The following is a 23,153-nucleotide window of genomic DNA, read 5'->3' as shown; positions in this document are numbered from 1 at the left end:
CCTCAGCGTCTCTGTAGCCATGGTTACTGTCCCTGCTGCTCTACCTCCTATTATCCTACTGACACGCCCACCCCGCAGCTGTCCCCTCCCGCTCACCCCACATCAGCCAATCGCATCTCACAGCGGTCTCCGGCTCCTCCCACCCACTCTTACTATGGATACAGCTACCGCCCCATTCCGTTCAGTGCTGTGATTGACGCACCGAGAAGCCAATCAGGCGGCAGATAATACTCAGGACGTCATGTAGATAGCGGCAGCTATTACAGGTCATCACTAGAGTAATAAAAATAAAAGTTACTATCAGTGTCCTCATTTGTGTGGCGGCCATTTTCTTGTAGGCTCTTATACGTGATAAAATATGGTTGAAGGCTGCGCTCACATTGGGGGATGGTGGCTGAGTGTGCAGCTGACCTGGAGGTGTCCCACCTCCTGTTACAATTGCGTATTTCGTGGTGGTCAGCGCGCTCTAAAGGGTGTGCGAGGGATTGGATTGATTGGAGAGGTGGATGGTGGTGTGTGAAGTAATGTGTTCTCTGTGTATCTATTTGTAGGGGATGTGGTAATGATCACTCGATGTAAATGAAATATAGGATTTTATTTGGATGTAATAGGATTAATATTCCATAGTCAATAATGAATGTCCCAGGTTGGTTCACCACTTATCAGGTGTGTCTTGCAGACTACCCTTTCTCTGAGTATACCCTCCTATTGGTATACTGATGGAGCTACAGCTCAGGTAAATGTTAGGTATGCCCTAGGGGCCACCTTTACCATAGGTGTGGATGGTCCTATGTATCCTCTGATGCTGTGTCTATTGTTAGGTTTGTGGTTAAGTTTATGGTGTGACTAGTGCGGCGTCCCGCCTGTCAGACCCTTCCGTGTGTGGCAACGAGTGGCGTGGTCATATACTGTGTAATGAAACTTACCGCCGGGGGCAGGTGCTACCTGCCGCCGGTGACCAGTTCTTAGCCGTCCTCAAGCCTGTGTTCCTCGATGTATCCTCTCTGGGTGTCCTCCGTGTCTCAGAAGCCGCGCACCTTGTCTGTAAATGCCGGTCTCCTAAACTCCCGTCCCGTCCTCTGACTTCCTGGTTCGCGCGTCACGTGCCGGGTCACGTGAGCGCGATGTGTGCGGAAGCGTCTCCTTCTCCAGCCGGAGAGAGGAGAATGTATGTGGCAATGTCGGTAGTAAAGTCTGTGGGTCCCAACGCGTTTCAGCACTGATGCCTTTTTCTAGGGTTACCCATATGGTGTTCAGTGGCTTATTTATGCTGTGATCGCTTTCCTGATTGGTCCTTCCTCGGTGTCCCAATCTCTATTCTGATTGGGAGGCGGACATGTCAATCATCCAGATTAGGTGTCAGTGATTGGATGTGTGACTGTTTTGATTGTGTACATGAATTGGGTGTTAATCGGATATCCTTTACATAGGAAACCTTGTATTTATGTTGATGTGTGTTAACCTGCATGGTGGAAGAAGGTTGTGTACCAAAAAATGTACTGTTGGAGGGGAGATACTGAATGTTTTTTGTTGTGATATAAAGAAATTGTCACCGTTAGTGATACTGTGAATATTTTCTATATTGTGATAGAAGGAATTGTCACAGTTGATGGTACTGTGAACATGAATGGATATTTGTTAATATAATGCATGTGTGTTGTTATTGTGTGGTCGTAATTGTCACAGTTAATGGTACTGTGAACATGGTTGGATATTTGTTAATATATTGCATGTGTGTTGTTATTGTGTGGCCGTATATGTCCTTTACTGATGATTGCGGACCAGGGTGATATGGTGGTATGTGTCGATGACTGGCCCATATTGGGGAGGGAAGTGGTGCAGAAGGTCTCAAATGGGGGGATGTGGGATCAGCTTGTACTAAATGGCTGTTGCTGATTCTAGTAAATTGTTCTGGTGCGTGTATTGTATGCTGCACCAAAAGTGTCAGCAGTACCTAGCTAGATTTTGTTAATATGAACATTGAGGATGAGCGAGTGTGGGGGGGGGGATGAAAGGGCAGGTGGGGATAGGATTGCAGGTACATTATTTTTGCTGTAGCTGTGATTTACATGGCAGTGGTCGTGTTGTACTCTATATTAAGGCCTCGTGGTGCGAGTGTCTTTAGATTGAAGATCCACCTGAGTTCTTCTCTATTGATTTTTTTCACATAATCCCCCCCTCGCCAGTTGTTAGTAACCTGTTGTATTGCTATGAATTGTATTTTGGATGGGTCCTGCATGTGTGTCTCCTTGAAATGTTGTGAGACGCTGTGTTGTTCATAGCCTTTCTTTATGTTGTGGATGTGTTCAGAGATCCTGATCTTAAGTGTTCTAATGGTACGCCCGACATATTGTAGTCCGCACGGGCATGTGATCAGATATATAACCCCTTTTGTGTGGCAGGAGATTTCTTCCCTAATGGTGTATTTCTGACCTGTGGTGTTCGATGTGAACTCAGTGGTTCCTTTAGTTGATCTTGAGTTGGATGTTCTACAACCTAGACATGATCCACAATAATGGAATCCCTGCCTCTTCCCTGTGCCGTGTAATTTTGTCTGTTGTGGTCTGGTTGGTGGAATGTGGTTGTGTACAAGTTTGTCCTTGAGATCTGGGGCTTTCTTGTATACTATTTTGGGTTGTGAGGGAATATTAATCCTATTACATCCAAATAAAATCCTATATTTCATTTACATCGAGTGATCATTACCACATCCCCTACAAATAGATACACAGAGAACACATTACTTCACACACCACCATCCACCTCTCCAATCAATCCAATCCCTCGCACACTCTTATACGTGATAGGTTGTCAGAGCCACAAGGAGTGACGCAGAAGAGGGGGCGGAGTTAGGGAGTCCTCAGGCGCCGTTTTGGAGATCCTCAAGAGGTAAATTATTCTATTTGATATTATTATTATATAGGGGAGAGGGGACCGTACAGTGATATATGAGGGGGAATAACACAGCCCCCGGCACACACTGATATGTGGTATTATTATATAGGGGAGAGGGGACCGTACAGTCATATATGAGGGGGAATAACACAGCTCCCGGCACACACTGATATGTGGTATTATTATATAGGGGAGAGGGGACCGTACAGTGATATATGAGGGGAATAACACAGCTCCCGGCACACACTGATATGTGGTATTATTATTATATAGGGGAGAGGGGACCGTACAGTGATATATGAGGGGGAATAACACAGCTCCCGACACACACTGATATGTGGTATTATTATTATATAGGGGAGAGGGGACCGTACAGTGATATATGAGGGGAATAACACAGCTCCCGGTACACACTGATATGTGGTATTATTATATAGGGGAGAGGGGACCGTACAGTGATATATGAGGGGAATAACACAGCTCCCGGCACACACTGATATGTGGTATTATTATTATATAGGGTAGAGGGGACCGTACAGTGATATATGAGGGGAATAACACATCTCCCGGCACACACTGATATGTGGTATTATTATATAGGGGAGAGGGGACTGTACAGTGATATATGAGGAGGAATAACACAGCTTCCGGCACACACTGATATGTGGTATTATTATATAGGGGAGAGGGGACTGTACAGTGATTATATGAGGGGGAATAACACAGTTGCTGGCACACACTGATATGTTTTGTTAGTATTATTTATTATAGTGTTTATTATTAATATACAGGGAGAGCAGCCTATGGTGTACTGTTATCATGATCATTCATGTTGGCAGGCTCTATTAGCATGTGACTATTAAAGATGTGGAGCAGAGTATGGTTGGGTATCCAATTAGCCGCAATAAAGTGATCTGCAATCGCGGCTAAGGTTATCTCATCTATAGCCAAAAAAACCACTTATAGCAGCCTGTATGCTACCGTTTATCGCACCTATCCAATTCCAAAATGGCAATTACGGCATTCGCGCGATAATTGTAACCGGCAAAAACGGAGATAAGTATAGGAGAAAATAACGAAATCTGCCTGTACCCCCAAAAAATACAAACTAATATAAGAAAACATTATAGAAGTCAATTAGTGGCCATAATAAAACTTTTTGATGTATTAAATTAGGTCAAATGGCTGCTATATGCAGTTTAAAAAAAATATAATATGAAAACATGATAGGAAGCTACATAAAATGGGTATAAGTATGTTTCTGCAGCGGGGTACACTGGTATTCCACAGGGAATAACATCGGGGTGTAGACTTGGATTTTTATCCAAGGGACAAACAGGCTAAAGCACAGGTTCTCAAACTCGGTCCACAGGACCCCACACAGTGCATGTTTTCCAGGTCCCCTAGCAGGTGCACAGGTGTATTAATCACTCACTGACACATTTTAAAAGGTTCACAGGAGATGCTAATTATTTCACTTGGGATTCTGTGAGGAGACCTGCAAAACATGCACCGTGTGGGGTCCTGAGGACCGAGTTTGAGAACCTGTGGGCTAAAGCTTTGACTGTTCCCAGGATGCATTGCACCGCCTCCTCTATATCTCCGCCTCCAGGCACAGGAGCTCAGTTTGTAAGTTGGTGCCTGCAGTGCAGGCAGCTAACAGGGAGGCAGCCCTGAAAAAGCTTTACTGAAGAAAGAAGACTTCAAGGGCCGCAGCATAGGCACTTGGTGCTATATGTCAGTCTGACATATCGTGCTGCGGCTCCCTCACCTCCCCCAGCGGCGCTGTATACTCCTGCGCCCTGGTTGCCGGGTACTTACAGCGGAGGCGCTCCGGCTTCATCAGGCAGACACACCTTCGCTGCTCTCCGGGATCGCGTGGCCGCACGTTCAGGGAGGAGGTCAGAGGGTCCCCCAGGCGGGACCCGCCGAAATCGCGATCCGGGACGCGGTCTCCGGAGACGAACCGCGCTGCTGCCGTGGACACTGTGGCCATACAGGGACCCCACTATATCCACCAGGGCAGGGAGCACAGGTTGGATTGACTAAAATCCGTTTTCCATAGGCTCCATAGTACCCGGTGGTGAAGTCCAGCATAGGGGATAAGGCGCTGTCCTGTAGCCCCTCCCCCAACTCCCCAGGTGCCGTCTACAGCAGATGTTCCCGTCCTGGAGCTGCAGCTCTCTCTCTCTCCCTCACTCCCTGTCAGCGCTTGGGCGCCATTTCACAGAGCTGCGCTGCTCCTGGGACTGCTGGGTACTGTCTCCTCTGTAAAGCCACCTGTATCATCAGCGCTGTGCATTTACAGGACACTTAAGTATTCTACGTGTCGTTTAGACAGCGTTAGTTAAGAACAAGTGCATAACTATATGAATATTTAGTACAAGTATTCTGTGATATACATCCAGTGTTTACTGTGCATTGTTTTATATATATATATATATATATATATATATATATAGCACTGTCTCCACGTGCGGCACTCCTGATAAAGGGGGCAGTGAGCAGCCTGTTGCCCGTCATTTTTCTATGGCAGCACATCCATTGAGCACCTTACGTTATCGTATGATCGATCATGTACCCCCGATGATACGGGGGGGCAACAGATCACTCAAACTACTTCAACGTGAGTCAGAGTGGATATTCAGGTTAGACACGCTTAGTCCCAAGGGGTTAAACGAACAGCTGGGCCTGAATTGTTTCTTATAATATATATTTCAAATATTATTGTTACTGCAGGATAATAGGATTGGATGATTTCAGGTATTATATAGTATTTTCTGCATTTACTACATAGCTAGAAGTTTGGCTTATTGTTGAATTAAGTCTCTATTTTAATAATGAAATTAGTGATAATTGCCATATGTTGGATTTTGTATTATCATTACTGATACAAGTATGAAATTTGTAAGGAATTGTGAAGCCTACACTATGTTTTGCACTTTGTATTGTTTTTATTAGTTCACTGGGTGGTGACTTTGAGACCGGAGCGTCCGAGTGAGGCGTGTCTGGGAATCACGTCACTTTTGATGAGACCGGGTGTGCTGGATTGTCTGGCTTCCGGTGATTGGCGTCTTGGTGATGGGAGCACTTATTTAGGTAAGATTTTATTCTGTATTCATTTGTCTGATGAAAGTGCCGATTTAATAAAGGGGGCACTGAAACGTTACCCTAATTGCCTGTATAGAACTTATCACTTAATGCTCAGGAGTGCCACATGTGGAGACAGTGCTATTGTGAGAGGTGTGGGGGCACCCGGGCTGGAAATACTCGGATATGGAGAGCCGGACCACCGTTGTGTGTGTGTATATATATATATATATATATATATATATATATATATATATATATATATATATATATATATATATATATATATATATATATATACACATGCAGAAGATCCTGGCACTCTTCTTGTATGGGTTTAAGATGCTGCGGTGCCCTCCCAGAGGTATATCTCCTCAGTAAATAGAATGAAGAATAAGGGCGGCACTCACGCTGACTGGTGCAGGTGTAGAAAAGGTCAGTTTATTGTTCCGACATGTTTCGGGGACTAGCCCCGTCCTCAGGGCCTTAACAACCCAAACTGAACATTGAACAGACATATATACCCTACCCAAAACAAACAATCATGATAAAATGCCACTCACCTGCTCCACGGCGCCATCCTGTCGTCCGGACGCCGAACAGTGCTGTCACGTCGCTCACCCCTGGCGTCATCCAGCAGCGCCGCGTCTCCATCACCTAGGTAACCAGACGCTACTCACGCTGGGCACCGGGGGATACTCGGTGATCCCACGCTGACGGCCCGTGATGTCATCCGGCGGCGCTTTGCAGTGCAAAGACAACAAAGACATAAACATACAATAAGTGCATATGTACAGAGCATTACGACCCTACCACCTTGATTGGCAATACATAGTGCATCTCAGTTGAATACTAGACACATATCAAGATATTAATATGACTATATCAAAATAACATATACTACAATTGTCCTACTCTGGCCTGTGTATCCATCATTAATTCGCAAGAGACTAAACCAATGATAATGAGTAATGAAATACCTGGACAATATATAAATAGTATACCTGGTTACCTAGGTGATGGAGACGCAGCGCTGCTGGATGACGCCAGGGGTGAGCGACGTGACAGCACTGTTCGGCGTCCGGATGGCGCCGTGGAGCAGGTGAGTGGCATTTTATCATGATTGTTTGTTTTGGGTAGGGTATATATGTCTGTCCAATGTTCAGTTTGGGTTGTTAAGGCCCTGAGGACGGGGCTAGTCCCCGAAACATGTCGGAACAATAAACTGACCTTTTCTACACCTGCACCAGTCTGCGTGAGTGCCGCCCTTATTCTTCATTCTATATATATATATATATATATATATATATATATACACTGCTCAAAAAAATAAAGGGAACACTTAAACAACACAATGTAACTCCAAGTCAATCACACTTCTGTGAAATCAAACTGTCCACTTAGGAAGCAACACTGATTGACAATCAATTTCACATGCTGTTGTGCAAATGGAAAAGACAACAGGTGGAAATTATAGGTAATTAGCAAGACACCCCCAATAAAGGAGTTGTTCTGCAGGTGGTGACCACAGACCACTTCTCAGCTCCTATGCTTTCTGGCTGATGTTTTGGTCACTTTTGAAAGCTGACGGTGCTTTCACTCTAGTGGTAGCATGAGACGGAGTCTACAACCCACACAAGTGGCTCAGGTAGTGCAGCTCATCCAGGATGGCACATCAATGCGAGCTGTGGCAAGAAGGTTTGCTGTGTCTGTCAGCGTAGTGTTCAGAGCATGGAGGTGCTACCAGGAGACAGGCCAGTACATCAGGAGATGTGGAGGAGGCCGTAGGAGGGAAACAACCCAGCAGCAGGACCGCTACCTCCGCCTTTGTGCAAGGAGGAACAGGAGGAGCACTGCCAGAGCCCTGCAAAATGACCTCCAGCAAGCCACAAATGTGCATGTGTCTACTCAAACGATCAGAAACAGACTCCATGAGGGTGGTATGAGGGCCCGACGTCCACAGGTGTTGGTTTTGCTTACAGCCCAACAACGTGCAGGACGTTTGGCATTTGCCAGAGAACACCAAGATTGGCAAAATCGCCACTGGCGCCCTGTGCTCTTCACAGATGAAAGCAGGTTCTCACTGAGCACATGTGACAGACGTGACAGAGTCTGGAGACGCCAAGGAGAACGTTCTGCCTGCAACATCCTCCAGCATGACCGGTTTGGCAGTGGGTCAGTAATGGTGTGGGGTGGCATTTCTTTGGGGGGCCGCACAGCCCTCCATGTGCTCGCCAGAGGTAGCCTGACTGCCATTAGGTACCAAGATGAGATCCTCAGACCATATGCTGGTGCGGTTGGCCCTGGGTTCCTCCTAATGCAAGACAATGCTAGACCTCATGTGGCTGGAGTGTGTCAGCAGTTCCTGCAAGACGAAGGCATTGATGCTATGCACTGGCCTGCCCGTTCCCCAGACCTGAATCCAATTGAGCACATCTGGGACATCATGTCTCGCTTCATCCACCAACGCCACGTTGCACCACAGACTGTCCAGGAGTTGGCGGATGCTTTAGTCCAGGTCTGGGAGGAGATCCCTCAGGAGACCATCCGTCACCTCATCAGGAGCATGCCCAGGCGTTGTAGGGAGGTCATACAGGCAAGTGGAGGCCACACACACTACTGAGCCTCATTTTGACTTGTTTTAAGGACATTACATCAAAGTTGGATCAGCCTGTAGTGTGTTTTTCCACTTTAATTTTGAGTGTGACTTCAAATCCAGACCTCCATGGGTTAATAAATTTGATTTCCATTGATAATTTTTGTGTGATTTTGTTGTCAGCACATTCAACTATGTAAAGAACAAAGTATTTAATAAGAATATTTCATTCATTCAGATCTAGGATGTGTTATTTCAGTGTTCCCTTTATTTTTTTGAGCAGTGTATGTATATATGTGTATGTGTATATATATATGTGTATGTGTATATATATATATATATATATATATATATATATATATATATATATATATATATATATTATTATTATTATTATTATTATTATTACATTTTATTTATAAGGCGCCACATGTGTTTCGCAGCGCCGTACAAAGGACAGTACAGGGGACAAAACATTGCATTACAGTAAATAAATAACAGAAATACAGGTAACATAGAGCACCACATATTCTCAGGACATAATACAGCTAAGATGTAAGTATTGATGGAGTGCTCATCGTACTACTAGAGGCTGGTGGTTATAGATGGAGATGAGCCTTTACCAGCAGGATAAAGATGGTCGTTGAGTAGGGGAGAGCTGTGAGTGAAATATGCTGAGACGAGGGCTTAGATAACAAGAGGAAAGAGGGCCCTGCTCTGAAGAGCTAACAATCTATTGGGGAGGGGCAACAGACAGATGACAAGAGGTGCAGGCAAGTGGAAGGTAGCCTGATAGCAGTATGCAAGCAAAGCGGAGATGTTCACGGCCTGAGGTAGGGGGGGTGGAGGCGCGGCTTCAGTTCTGGGTTATGCATCGGAAGGGTACGCTTTGATGAATAGGTGGGTTTTTAGTGCCCGTTTAAAGCTTTGCAAGGTTGGGGAGAGTCTAATGGAGCGGGGGAGTGCGTTCCACTGAAGGGGTGCAGCACGGGCAAAATCCTGAACTCGTGCATGGGAAGCAGTGACCAGGGCGGTGGCGAGGCGACGGTCGTTAGTCGACCGTAGGGGGCGGGAGGGAGTATGAAGGGAAAGGAGGTTGGAGATGTAGGGAGCAGTGGAGATAGAGATGGCCTTGTATGTAAGGGTGAGGAGTTTGAAGAGGATTCTGTAGGGGAATGGGAGCCAGTGTAGATTTTGTTGAAGGGGAGTGGCAGATGTGGTGCGGCGTGAGAGGAAGATAAGCCTAGCTGCGGAGTTCAGGACAGATTGGAGGGGAGCAAGATGGGAGCAAGCGAGGCCAGTGAGGAGGACATTGCAGTAGTCAAGTCGTGAGATTACCAGTGAGTGGATGATGAGTTTAGTTGCACTCTGGGAGAGATATGGCCTGATACGAGCAATGTTGCGTAGCTGGAAACGACAGGATTGTGCCAGAGATTGGATGTGGGGTGCAAAGGAGAGGGAGGAGTCGAGAGTGACGCCAAGGCAGCGGAGTTGGGGAACGGGGGAGATGGTGATGTTGTCAACAATGATAGAGATATTGGTCGGGGGTGTTGCTCTGGATGGGGGGAAGATGATGAGTTCCGTTTTGTCCATGTTGAGCTTTAGAGAGCGTTCAGACATCCAGGAGGAGATTGCAGAGAGGCAGCTCGAAACCTGAGAGAGGACAGAGGGGGACAGATCAGGAGATGAGAGGTAGAGTTGTGTGTCATCAGCGTAGAGGTGGTATTGAAGGCCAAATGAGTTAATGAGCGCACCCAGGGAAGAGGTATACAGGGAGAACAGAAGGGGTCCAAGGACAGAACCCTGAGGGACACCAACAGGAAGGATGGAAGGGTGTGAGGTGGTGCTTGAGGCAGATACAGAGAAGGAGCGGTTAGTGAGGTAAGAAGAAAACCAGTCAAGGACGGTGCTAGAGAGGCCAGCGTTTTGGAGTGTGCCGAGGAGGAGAGGATGATCTACGGTATCAAAGGCAGCAGAGAGGTCCAGAAGAATGAGCAGAGAGAAGTGACCCCTGGATTTGGCCGAAAGCAGGTCATTGGTGACTTTCACCAGGGCAGTCTCAGTTGAGTGGAGTGGGCGAAAGCCAGATTGTAGTGGATCGAGGATGGAGTTGTCAGAGAGGTAGCTTGTGAGACGCTTGTAGACTAGTCGTTCAAGTAATTTGGAGGCGAAAGGGAGAAGAGAGATGGGGCGGTAGTTAGTGGGTGATGAGGGGTCGAGGTTGGGTTTTTTGAGAATAGGTGAGACCAGAGCATGTTTGAATGGTGAGGGGAAGATGCCGGTGGAGAGGGACAGGTTAAAGAGGTGAGCAAGGTGGGAGCAGGCAGTGGGGGAGAGGGAGCGGAGAAGACGGGAAGGGAGGGGGTCCAGGAGGCAGGTGGTGGGGGGGGAGGATAAGATGAGGGAGTGGACTTCCTTTTCTGAAGTCGGATGGAAGGAGGACAGGGTGGGATAGGTGGAGGGGAGGGATAGAGGGGGCAGGGGGGTAGCAGAGGGGTGACGGCGGGAGATGTCGGTTCGGATATCCTCAATTTTGGAGATGAAGAAGGAGGCAAAGTCAGTGGCAGTGAGGGAGGATGGGAGGGGAGGAGGAGGGGGGCGAAGGAGAGTGTTGAAAGTTTCAAAGAGACGGCGTGGACAGGAGGACTGAGAAGAGATGAGTGCTTGGAAAAAGGATTGCTTGGCACGGGAAAGAGCAGAGCTGTAGGAGGAGAGAATAAACTTGAAATGGAGGAAGTCCGCCAGAGAGTGAGATCTCCTCCAGGAGCGTTCAGCGGAGCGTGAGCATTTTTGTAAGAAACGTGTTAGTTTGGTGTGCCAGGGTTGGGGTTTGGAGCGGCGGAGGGGGACAGAGGAGAGGGGGGCCACAGAGTCGAGAGCAGTGGTTAGGGAAGAGTTATATATATATATATATTTCTCCTTCGTCCTAGAGGATGCTGGGAACTCAAAAAGGACCATGGGGTATAGACGGGATCCGCAGGAGACATGTCACACTATAAGACTTTGAATGGGTGTGAACTGGCTCCTCCCTCTATGCCCCTCCTCCAGACCTCAGATTCTGTGCTCAGAGGAGACTGGTCACACTCTAGGGGAGCTCTACTGAGTTTCTCTAAAAAGACTTTCTGTTCGCTTTATTATTTTCAGGGAGCACTGCTGGCAACAGGCTCCCTGCTTCGTGGGACTTAGGGGAGAGAAGCAGACCTACTTCTGTGAGACTGATAGGCTCTGCTTCTTAGGCTACTGGACACCATTAGCTCCAGAGGGTCTGATCACTTGGTATAGCCTAGCTGCTCGCTCCCGGAGCCGCGCCGCCGTCCCCCTCACAGAGCCAGAAGATCGAAGACAGGTGAGTAACCGAAGCAAAGAAGACATCGGAAGGCGGCAAAAGGCTTCAGTCTTACTGAGGTACTGCGCAGCGGTCGCGCTTTGCGTCATTGCTCCGGCTCACACAGGCACTGCATGGGTGCAGGGCGCAGGGGAGGCGCCCTGGGCTGCAATAAAAACCTCTTTTAGACACTATCTGGCTATTTTAAGGTGCATAGGCATTATTTGTGACCCCTGCCAGTATAATCTCAGCGGGTCCGAAGCGCGCCTTGTATGGGGCGGGGCTTCCTGCTCAGCTCTGACCAGCTCCATTTTCTCTCCACAGCTTGCTGCAGAGACGCTGCTCCTGGCCCTTCCACTGCTGTCACAACTTGTAACAGGGTGTTGAAAACAAAGGGGGGGGGGGCACTTAATTTTGGTGTTGGTTGTATTATATTACAAGCGCTGATAGGTCTGGGGCATTGTGCTTTTCAGACCGGTGAGGTGCTGGGTGTGAGCTGCCAAACTCCTTCTCTGTCTCTCTGAAAGGCCTTACTGTGGGTCTGTCCCCTTTAGCCCAGTGTGTTTGGGGGTGTCGGTACGTGTGTGTCGACATGGCAGAAACTGAATGCTCTTCCCAGGAGGAGGTTAGTGTGAGATCTGAGCAGAATGAAGGTGTGACTCTGTCGGCACCGCCGACTGCTGATTGGGTTGACATGTGGAATGTGTTGAATAGCAGTGTGGCTTTGTTACATAAGAGATTGGACAAATCTGAGTCTCAGAACCAGGCATGGAGGCAATCCATGGGAGACGTGGTACCACACACTCAGGCCCTCTCGGGGTCCCAAAAACGTTAATGTACCCAGGTAGCAGACACTGATACCGACATGGATTCTGACTCCAGTGTCGACTATAATGATGCAAAGTTGCATCCTAAGGTGGCTAAGAGTATTCAGTACATGATTGTGGCTATAAAAGACGTGTTGCATATTACGGAAGACCCCGCTGTCCCTGAGACAAGGGTCTGTATGTATAAGGGCAAGAAACCGGAGGTAACGTTTCCTCCCTCTCATGAACTGAATGCCCTTTTTGAAAAAGCCTGGGAAACGCCGGACAAGAGGTGGCACATTCCCAGGAGAATTGCTATGGCATACCCGTTTCCTTCTCAGGATAGGGTTGTGTGGGAGGCAACACCCACGGTAGAAAAAGCTCTAGCGCGATTGTCCAAGAAAGTGGCGCTACCGTCTCCTGAAATGGCGACCCTTAAAGATCCTGCTGATCGGAGGCAGGAAGCTACCTTGAAATCTAATTATGTCACGACAGGTACACTGCTCAGGCCGGCTGTGGCTTCGGCGTGGGTGAGTAACGCGATTGAAAAGTGGGCAGATAACTTGTCATCGGATATAGACACCCTGGATCGGGATAGCGTGCTTTTGACACTGGGTCATATCAGGGACGCTGCAGTCTATCTAAAAGAGACGTCGTGAGATATTGGCCTTTTGGGATCAAGGGCCAATGCCATGACGGTCTCGGCTAGAGGGGCGTTGTGGACTCATCAGTGGAATGGTGATGCTGATTCTAAGAAGGCTATGGAGGCTCTCCCCTACAAGGGTGGAGATTTGTTTGGTGAAGGCCTCGCGGACCTGGTTTCTACAGCTACCATGGGTAAGTCCTCTTTTCTGCCTTTTGTTCCTCCACAGCAAAAGAAAACGCCCCCATATCAGATGCAGTCCTTTCAGTCGCAGAAATTCCGGAAAGGATGTGGGTCATCTTTCCTTGCGGCAAGAGGTAAGGGTAGAGGAAAAAGATCGCCGGCTATGGCAGGCTCCCAGGAGCAGAAGTCCTCCCCGGCTTCTACCAAATCCACCGCATGACGCTGGGGCTCCCCTGCGGGAGTCCGCACCGGTGGGAGCGCGTCTTCAACTCTTCAGTCAGGTCTGTGTTCTCTCGGGCCTGGATCCTTGGGTGCGTCAGGTTTTATATTGATATAGGATTTTCACAAAGATATACTTTAATACGTATTTTTCTCTGTGATTTTAGTCACCTTATCTCTCCTTTATCTCTGCTAGTGCTGACTACACTGCGCAGGGGTTTGGGTAAGAGGTATTGTGCTGCTGATAATTGTACTGTGTTACCTGATACTGCAAGTATATCATGTCTGCTTCTGAGGGTAACGGTCCTGGGGCTGAACACACTGCCGGTGTTGCTGAAGCCACAGATCCCTATGAGGAGAATATAGCAGCTGTGGGCCCTGGTTCTGGGGGCTCCTTGCCCCCCAGTGGGACTGTGGCAATGGAGGTACATAATGACCCACCGTGGGCCGCTTTTTCCACGCTTCTACATACGCTAGTTAATAAACTAACACCCCCTATGGGACCCCCTATGCCAGTACAACCGTATGTGGTCCCTGCAGCTAACCCGCCGTGGGCGGACGATTTATCTGCCCAATTGAAAAAGTTGAACCAGTCCCTGACTACTAAAAAGTCTGGCCATCGCTCGCCTAAGTCCAAGGGGTCCTCTAAGCGAGCGCTTGTCTCCTCACAATCCACTGCTGTCACTGACACCTCGTCTGATGAAGACGGCACTTACACTGACCCCACAGGTTCTGACTCGGATACGGCTGATGGGGAGGGTAGTTAACATGTGGATGTTCCTGATCTTTTGGAGGCTATTAAGTTAATTCTACAGATTACGGATGATCCCGAGCTATCCGTCCCTCCTAAGAAACCAGATAGGTTCAAGCGTCAGAAGGTGGTTAAACAAGTTTTACCTCACTCTGACCACCTAGTGGATATACGTCAGGAACCCTGGGAAAACCCGGGTACGAAGTTTGTGCCTCAAAAGAAGATGCTGGCTCGCTATCCCCTCGCGCCAGAGCTGTCTAAGAATTGGGAAACGCCTCCTCCAGTAGACTCACATGTGGCTAGGATGGTGGTTTCCTCAGCTCTACCTGTCACTACCGTCACGTCTCCAAAGGAGCCTACGGATAAACGTGTGGAGGGTTGTCTGAAAGCGATTTACACCCTCACGGGTGCTGCACAAAGGCCCACTATTGCAGCAACATGGGCTGCAGAGGCTATTGAAGCATGGGCCTTGGCGTTAGAAGCTGAAATCTCCTCTTACCATGCTAGACAATGCTTGTCATATATTGTCACAGCTTCTCGCTATATTAAAGAGGCGGCTTCTGATGCCGGTATCCTAGCAGCCAAGGCCTCTACTACGTCAGTCCTGGCTCGCCGGATATTGTGGCTGAGATCCTGGTCTGTGTATCTGGACTCTAGAAAAACCCTGGAGGTACTCCCTTTCAAGGGAGATATTCTGTTTGGGGAGGACTTAAATAAGATAGTGGCTGACTTGGCTACTGCCAAAACTGCCTGTCTGCCAAGTACCGCTCCTTCTGTGTCGAAGGCTAAAGGTACTTCCTTTCGCCCCTTTCGTCCTTCAGGTAAAGTAAAAGGTCAGGCGTACAACAAGCAGGCCCGCCCTTCCAAACCTGGTAAGCCAAAGCCCAAAAGAGCCTGGGCGGCCTGTCAGCCAGCTTCCAAGGCCGATAAGCCTGCCGCATGACGGGGCGGGCCTCCCCCTGGGGGATCCCAGGGTGTGGGGCCGGCTTCTAGGGTATACCCAGGAATCGTTGAAGACCACTTCAGATGCCTGGGTAAGGGAAGTCGTCACTCGGGGTTACGCCATAGCCTTCAAAATCCGACCCCCTCATCGATTTTGCCAGACAGACATCCAGTTCGACCAGACAAAGGCAAACACTCTGCATTCGGTGGTACAGACCCTCCTGGATACAGGAGTCATAGTACAGGTGCCTCTTGCGCAGAGGGGCCAGCGGTACTATTCTCCGCTGTTTCTAGTCCCGAAACCGAATGGGTCCTCCCGGCCCATTCTCAACCTCAAGGCATTGAACAGGTTTGTGAAGGTTTCCAAGTTCCGTATGGAAACCCTTCGCTCTATAGTTCTGGCCTTGGAACCTGGGGACTACATGGTCTCCCTGGACATACAGGATGCTTACCTGCATATTCCTATAGCAGCGTCACATCAGCAATACCTGAGGTTTGCTATTGGCAACCTCCATTACCAGTTTCGGGTGTTACCTTTTGGTTTAACAACGGCTCCGCGAGTATTCACCAAAGTCATGGCGGTGATGACGGTGGTACTCCGCCGTCAAGGGGTCAGGATACTGCCGTATCTGGACGACTTGTTAATCCTGGCAAATTCCCCAGAACTTCTCCTACGTCATCTAGATATGACGGTCCGGTTTCTGCATGCCCACGGGTGGCTCATCAGCTGGAAGAAATCCTCCCTGATCCCTGCTCAGAGCATGGTACATCTGGGAGCGCGATTGGACACTCACAACCAGAGGTTGTTCTTGTGTCAGGAGAAAGCTTCAGGACAGGATTCGTTGCTTCCTTTCTCATCCGCAAGTGTCGATACATTCGGCGATGCAGGTGCTGGGCCTCATGGTATCAGCATTCGACATGGTGGAGTATGCTCAATTCCATTCTCGCCCCCTCCAGAGGCTGATTCTAGCCAAGTGGGACGGCCTGCATCACCGGATCAGGTCTCAAATGATCTCATTGACTCCGCAGGTCCGTCTGTCGCTGCTCTGGTGGCTCCAGGACCAACAATTGTGCAGGGGCCGTCCCTTCTGGATATCCAACTGGGTCCTGTTGACGACAGATGCCAGTCTAAGAGGTTGGGGCGCGTTGCTGGAGCAACACTCCCTTCAGGATCAGTGGACCAAGGAGGAGTCCCTCCTCTCAACATTCTGGAATTGCGGGCGGTCTTCAATGCATTGAACCTAGCCCAGCATTTAATTCAGAACCGTCCTGTTCAAGTGCAGTCGGACAACGCCACCACAGTGGCTTACATAAATCATCAAGGCGGCACTCGAAGCCGTCTGACAATGAAGGAAGTCTCACGGATTCTGCATTGGGCGGAACGCCATCTACCGGCCATATCGACAATCTTCATTCCGGGAGTCCTGAATTGGGAAGCGGACTTTCTCAGTCGTCAGGACGTACATGCCGGTGAGTGGGGCCTCCATCCAGAAGTGTTTCAACTCCTAGTGGAAAAGTGGGGTCTTCCAGACGTAGATCTGATGGCGTCTCGACACAATCACAAGGTTCCGGTCTTCGGAGCAAGGACAAGGGATCCTCAAGCAGCATTCGTGTATGCGCTGGCGGTGCCGTGGAGGTTTCGGCTGCCGTACTTGTTCCCTCCGGTGTCACTCCTGCCCAGGGTAATTCGGAAGTTCAAGCAAGAAAAAGGAATTCTGCTTCTCATAGCTCCAGCGTGGCCCAGACAGCACTGGTTCTCAGACCTGCAAGGCCTATCGTCAGAGCGTCCAATTCTACTTGCACAACGCCCAGACCTCCTTGTTCAGGGCCCCTGTGTCTACCAGGACCTAGCCCGGCTATCTTTGACGGCGTGGCTCTTGAAACTTCCGTCTTAAGGGCTAAAGGGTTTTCAGAGGCGGTCATTCAAACTATGTTGCGGGCCCGGAAACCGGCTTCTGCTCGGATTTACTATAGGGTCCGGCATTCTTACTTTGTTTGGTGCGCATCTAACGATTATGACGCTTCCAAGTTTAGTATAGCCAAGTTGTTGGCTTTTCTTCAGCAGGGCCTGGACTTAGGCCTGCGTCTGGCCTCCCTCAAGGTTCATATTTCTGCCTTGTCGGTGTGGTTTCAGAGAAAAATTGCGACCTTACCTGATGTGCATACCTTTACTCAGGGTGTGTTGCGTATCCAACCTCCCTATGTCCCGCCTGTGGCTCCTTGGGACTTGTCGGTGGTTTTGGAGGCGTTACAAGAGTCTCCGTTTGAACCTCTTGGTTCAGCTGATCTTAAGTGGCTTTCCCTTAAGGTGGTGTTTCTGCTGGCTATTGCCTCAGCTAGAAGAGTGTCGGACTTGGGAGCCTTGTCCTGTAGTTCCCCATATCTGATATTTCACCGTGACCGGGCGGTTCTGAGGACTCGTTACGGATATTTACCTAAGGTGGTTTCCTCGTTCCACCTTAACCAGGAGATTGTAGTTCCGGCACTTGTTTCTCCTGATCTGTCTTCCAAAGAGCGGTCTTTGGATGTGGTACGGGCTCTCCGTATCTATGTGAAGAGAACTGCTTCCATTAGGAAATCTGATTCTCTCTTTGTACTCTTTGGATTTCACAAACGGGGCTGGCCTGCTCACAAGCAGACTTTGGCCAGATGGATTAGAATGGTGATTGCACATGCTTATGTGAGGGCTGGTCGGTCGGCTCCTGCTCACATTACGGCCCATTCTACTCGGTATGTTGGAACTTCTTGGGTGGCCCGCCGTGGTGCGACCCTTGAACAATTGTGCAAGGCGGCTACGTGGTCCTCAGTGAACACGTTCATAAGGTTCTATGCCTTCGATACTGCCGCTTCCCAGGATGCTTCCTTTGGACGCCGGGTTCTTGTGCCCGCTACAGTGCGTCCCCTCTCATAAGGAACTGCTTTAGGACATCCCCATTGTCCAATCCTTGTGGAGCCCAGTGTACCCCGCAGCAGAAAACGAGATTTATGGTAAGAACTTACCTTTGTTAAATCTCTTTCTGTGAGGTACACTGGGCTCCACGGGGCGCCCACCCTGACGCACTTTGCTTCTTTGGGTTGGTATGGCATTAGCCGCTGACACTTCTCCTGTCGTGAGAGTGTGGTGTATGCGACTACTAACCGTTGTTGTCTCTTTTCCTGCTACTGCATTGGGCTGGTTAACTAAAAACTGAGCTCCTGTGCAGGGAGGCGGGGTTATAGAGGAGGCGGCGCTGTGCATTCTGGGAACAGTCAAAGCTTTGAGCCTGTTGGTGCCTCGGATCAAGATCCTACTCTACACCCCCAATGTCTATCCTTGTGGAGCCCCGTGTACCTCGCAGAAAGAGATTTAGCAAAGGTAAGTTCTTACCATAAATCTCGTTTTCATAGGATATACTGTTTAGTAATTTACTCTGTGTGTTTCAGTCACCATATACCACTTAAATCCTCTGTTTGTGCTCTGCATTTGCAATCACACTCCACAGGGTTTTTTTTGTCAGGTACTGTGTCTTATCTATATTGTACTGTTACGCCCTGGGGTTACATTTTACAATAATGGCTGATACACAGGGCGGGAGATTCGTGGCTGATCCTGCCTCAGGCAGTTCTGTTCCCCCGGATTTATCTGAGGAAAACATTCCAGCTGAGGGTCTGGGTACCGGGGGTTCTGTACCCCTCAGTCAGTCTGCAGCACCGGTGACACACCAAGACTCACCTTGGGCTGCTTTTTCCAGTTTACTGACTACGCTAGTAACGAGGCTTGCGCCCCCTGTGGGACCTCTTGTGCCGTTACAATCACATATTGTCCCTGTATTTAATCCGCCATGGGCGGATACTCTGTCTACTCAGTTACAGCAGTTAAATCAGTCTTCGGTTAAACATAAGCCTGACCCTCGCCCTCCTAAGTCATCTAAGCGGGCCATTTCTTCCTCACAATCCACTCATATTCCGGATACTTCATCCGATGAAGATGGGGCATATACTGATCCATCAGACACTGATGCAGATGCTTCTGATGGGGAATCTACAACACAGGTTGATGTTCCTGACCTCTTACAGGCTATCAAGCTGATTATTCAAATCGGTGATGCAACTGTCCCTCCAGATACATCTAAGAAACCTGATAAGTTCAAATGGTAGAAGGTTACTAAATTAGTCTTGCCACATTCTGACCATGTGGTTGACATACATCAGGAATCCTGGGAATCTCCAGGAAAGAATTTCTCCCTGTCTAAAAAGATGCTAGCTCGTTATCCCCTCGCTGCAGAGTTAAGTAAAAATGGGGAAACAGCAGCTCCGGTGGACTCCCATGTCACACGTCTTGTGGTGTCTTCTACTCTGCCTGTCACTACTGTCACTTCTCTGAAAGAACTGACGGATCAGCATGTGGAGGGTTGTCTGAAGTCTATTTACACTCTGGCAGGTGCTGTACATAGACCTACTTACTATAGCTGCTTCTTGGGCTGCAAAAGCTATTGAAGCCTGTGTTCAAGAAGTTGAGGCGGAGCTACCTCTTGACTTTTCTGATAATGCCAGGCAGTGCCTTTCGTATATTATCCCAGCCTGTCATTAAATTCAGGAGGTGGCTTCTGATGCCGGTGTCCTGGCGGCCAAAGTGTCTACTACGTCCATTCTGGCTCACCGGATTCTGTGGTTGCGGTCCTGGTCTGTGGATCTGGACTCTAAATAGACCTTGGAGGTGATCCCTTTTAAGGGAGACATACTGTTTGGGGAAGATCTGAACAAGACTGTGGCTGACCTAGTGTCTGCTAAAACTGCATGTCTGCCTAGTACTAATACTTCGGCTCCGGAGGCTAAAAGTACCACCTTTTGTTCCTTTCGACCTCCAAGTAAAGCAAAGGGTCAGGCGTACCCGAAACAGGCACGCACTTCCAAAACCTCTAAGCCCAAACATAAACGGGCCTGGGCTGCCCGTCAGCCTGCTTCCAAGTCAGACAAGCCTGCTGCATGACGGGGCGGGCTTCCCCCTGGGGGACCCCAGGGTGGGAGGTCGACTTCTGCGGTTCGCCCAGGTGTGGTTACAGACCACTTCAGACGCCTGGGTGAGGGAAGTCGTCACTCACAGATACGCCATCTCCTTCAAGAAGCGTCCCCTCGACAGTTTTGCTCAACAAATGTCCCTTTGGATCTGTTGAAAGCAAAAACTCTACATTTGATGCTACAATCCCTCCTGGATACAGGAGTGATAGTGCCGGTGCCTCTGTCCCAGAGAGGCAGGGGGTACTATTCAACGCTGTTTCTAGTTCCGAAACCGAATGGATCCTCCAGGGCCATTCTCAATCTAAAGTCTTTGAACAAATTTGTGAAGTTATCCAAATTCCGTATGGAAACTCTTCGCTCTATTGTTCTGGCTAAGGAGCCCAAGGACTATATGATAACCCTGGACATACAGGATACTTACCTACATATTCCTATTGCCAGGTCGCATCAGCAATATCTGCGGTTTGCTATTGGCAACCTTCATTATCAATTCCAAGCCTTGCCTTTTGGGCTGACCACAGCTCCGCAAATCTTCACCAAGGTCATGGCGGTCATGACGGCTCTTCTCCGCCGTCAGGGTATCCGGATCCTGCCGTATCTGGATGACCTGTTGATCCTGGCGAACTCTCCAAGGGTTCTCGTCCGTCATCTGGACCGGACGATCCACTTCCTACAAGCCCACGGGTGGCTCCTCAACTGGAAGAAGTCCTCGCTGGTCCCTGCTCAGAGCATGGTGCACCTGGGGGCGTTATTGGACACACACAACCAAAAGTTGTTCTTGTCTCCAGAGAAGGTACTGAAACTTCAGGACAGCATAAGATGCTTCCTCTCTCGCCCACGAGTGTCGATACACTCGGCGATGCAAGTACTAGGCCTCATGGTTTCGGCTTTCGACATGGTAGAGTACGCTCAATTTCATTCCCGCCCTCTGCAGAGGTTAATCCTTTCCAAGTGGGATGACCTGCCTCACCGGATCAGGACTCACATGATCTCCTTGACACCGGAGGTTCGCCTGTCACTGACCTGGGGGCTACAGGACCAGCAATTGAGCAAGGGTCATCCCTTCTGGATCTCCAACTGGGTCCTCCTGACGATGGATGCCAGTCTGCGGGGTTGGGGCGTGGTGTTGGAGCAACACTCTCTTCAGGGTCGGTGGACTAGGGAGGAATCTCTCCTCCCGATAAACATTCTGGAGTTGCGGGCAGTGTTCAATGCTTTGAAACTGGCCCTGCGTCTGGTACAGAACAGGCCTGTTCAAGAACAGTCAGACAATGCCACCATGGTGGCGTTCATAAATCATCAAGGCGGCACTGACAGCCGCATGGCAATGATGGAAGTGTCAAAGATTCATCTCTGGGCGGAATGGCATCTGCCAGCCATATCGGCAGTGTTCATTCTGGGTGTCCTCAACTGGGAAGCGGACTTCCTAAGTCGTTAGGACGTACACGCTGGAGAGTGGAGCCTTCATCCACAAGTATTTCAACTCCTAGTGGACAAGTGGGACTACAAGATGTAGACCTGATGGCGTCTCGACACAATCACAAGGTTCCAGTCTTTGGAGCAAGGACAAGGGATCCTCAAGCAGTGTTCGTGGATGCACTGGCAATTCCGTGGAACTTTCGGCTGCCGTACGTGTTCCCTCTGGTGTCACTCCTGCCCATGGTATTACGGAAGTTCAAGCAAGAAGGAGGACTCCTACTTTTGATCGCCCCAGCGTGGCCCAGACGGCATTGATTCTCAGACCTACAGGGTCTCTCAATAGAGCATCCTCTTCTACTTCCGCAACGTCTGGACCTCCTTGTTTAGGGCCCCTGTGTCCACCAGGATTTGGCCCAACTGGCTTTGACGGTGTGGCTCTTGAAGCTTCAGTTCTGAGGCGGTCATTCAAACAATGTTGAAAGCCGTAAACCGGCTTCGGCTCGGATTTATTATAGGGTCTGGAATTCTTACTTCACCTGGTGTGCGGCTAAGAATTTTGATGCATACAGGTTCAGTACTGCCAAACTTTTGGCGTTTCTGCAACAGGGCCTGGACTCAGGCCTTCGTCTGGTCTCAATCAAGGTTCATATTTCAGCCTTGTCGATATGGTTTTAGAGAAAAATTGCATCTCTGCCTGACGTTCATACTTTCACTCAGGGTGTTCTAAGGATTCAACCTCCCTATGTCCCTCCGGTGGCTCCTTGGGATTTGTCTATTGTTCTGGATGCCCTGCAAGAGTCTCCATTTGAACCTCTTGAGTTGGACCTTAAATGGCTTACGCTTAAGGTCTTGTTTTTGCTGGCTATTGCCTCTGCTAGAAGGGTTTCAGACTTGGGTGCCTTATCCTGTCGGTCACCCTTTCTGATTTTTTCACCGTGACCGTGCGATTCTTAGAACTCGTACCGGTTATCTGCCTAAGGTGGTGTCGTCTTTCCACCTTAATCAGGAGATTGTGGTTCCGGCCTTTGTCTCTCCTGGTTTGTCCTCCAAAGAGCGGTCTTTGGATGTGGTACGGGCTCTCCGTATGTATGTGAAGAGAACTGCCTCTCTTAGGAGATCGGATTCTCTCTTTGTTCTTTTTAGTTTTCGTAAACGTGGCTGGCCTGCGAATAAGCAGACCTTGGCCATATTGATAGGATGGTGATTGCACAAGCTTATGTACAGGCTGGCCTTCCAGCTCCTGCTACTATCAAGGTCCATTGTACTCGGTCTGTTGGACCTTCTTG

General features: G+C 49.1%; 1 protein-coding gene across 1 annotated transcript in view; it reads left to right on the top strand.

Moving 5' to 3' along the window:
• The first annotated feature begins 2,768 nt into the window (after positions 1–2,768).
• Positions 2,769–23,153, top strand: part of LOC135057136 (uncharacterized) — a 352,772-nt gene continuing 332,387 nt past the window's right edge. Inside the window, exons 1-2 of the mRNA XM_063963032.1 lie at positions 2,769–2,889; positions 5,857–5,994. The gene's annotated coding sequence lies outside the window, so the exon portion shown is untranslated. The remainder of the gene's footprint in view (positions 2,890–5,856; positions 5,995–23,153) is intronic.

The sequence above is a fragment of the Pseudophryne corroboree genome, chromosome 3 (genome assembly GCF_028390025.1).
Source record: "Pseudophryne corroboree isolate aPseCor3 chromosome 3, aPseCor3.hap2, whole genome shotgun sequence".
In the NCBI taxonomy this organism is placed as follows: domain Eukaryota; kingdom Metazoa; phylum Chordata; class Amphibia; order Anura; family Myobatrachidae; genus Pseudophryne; species Pseudophryne corroboree.
The sequence above is the reverse complement of the archived record's forward strand: the minus strand, read 5'-3'. Positions and strand labels throughout refer to the sequence as shown.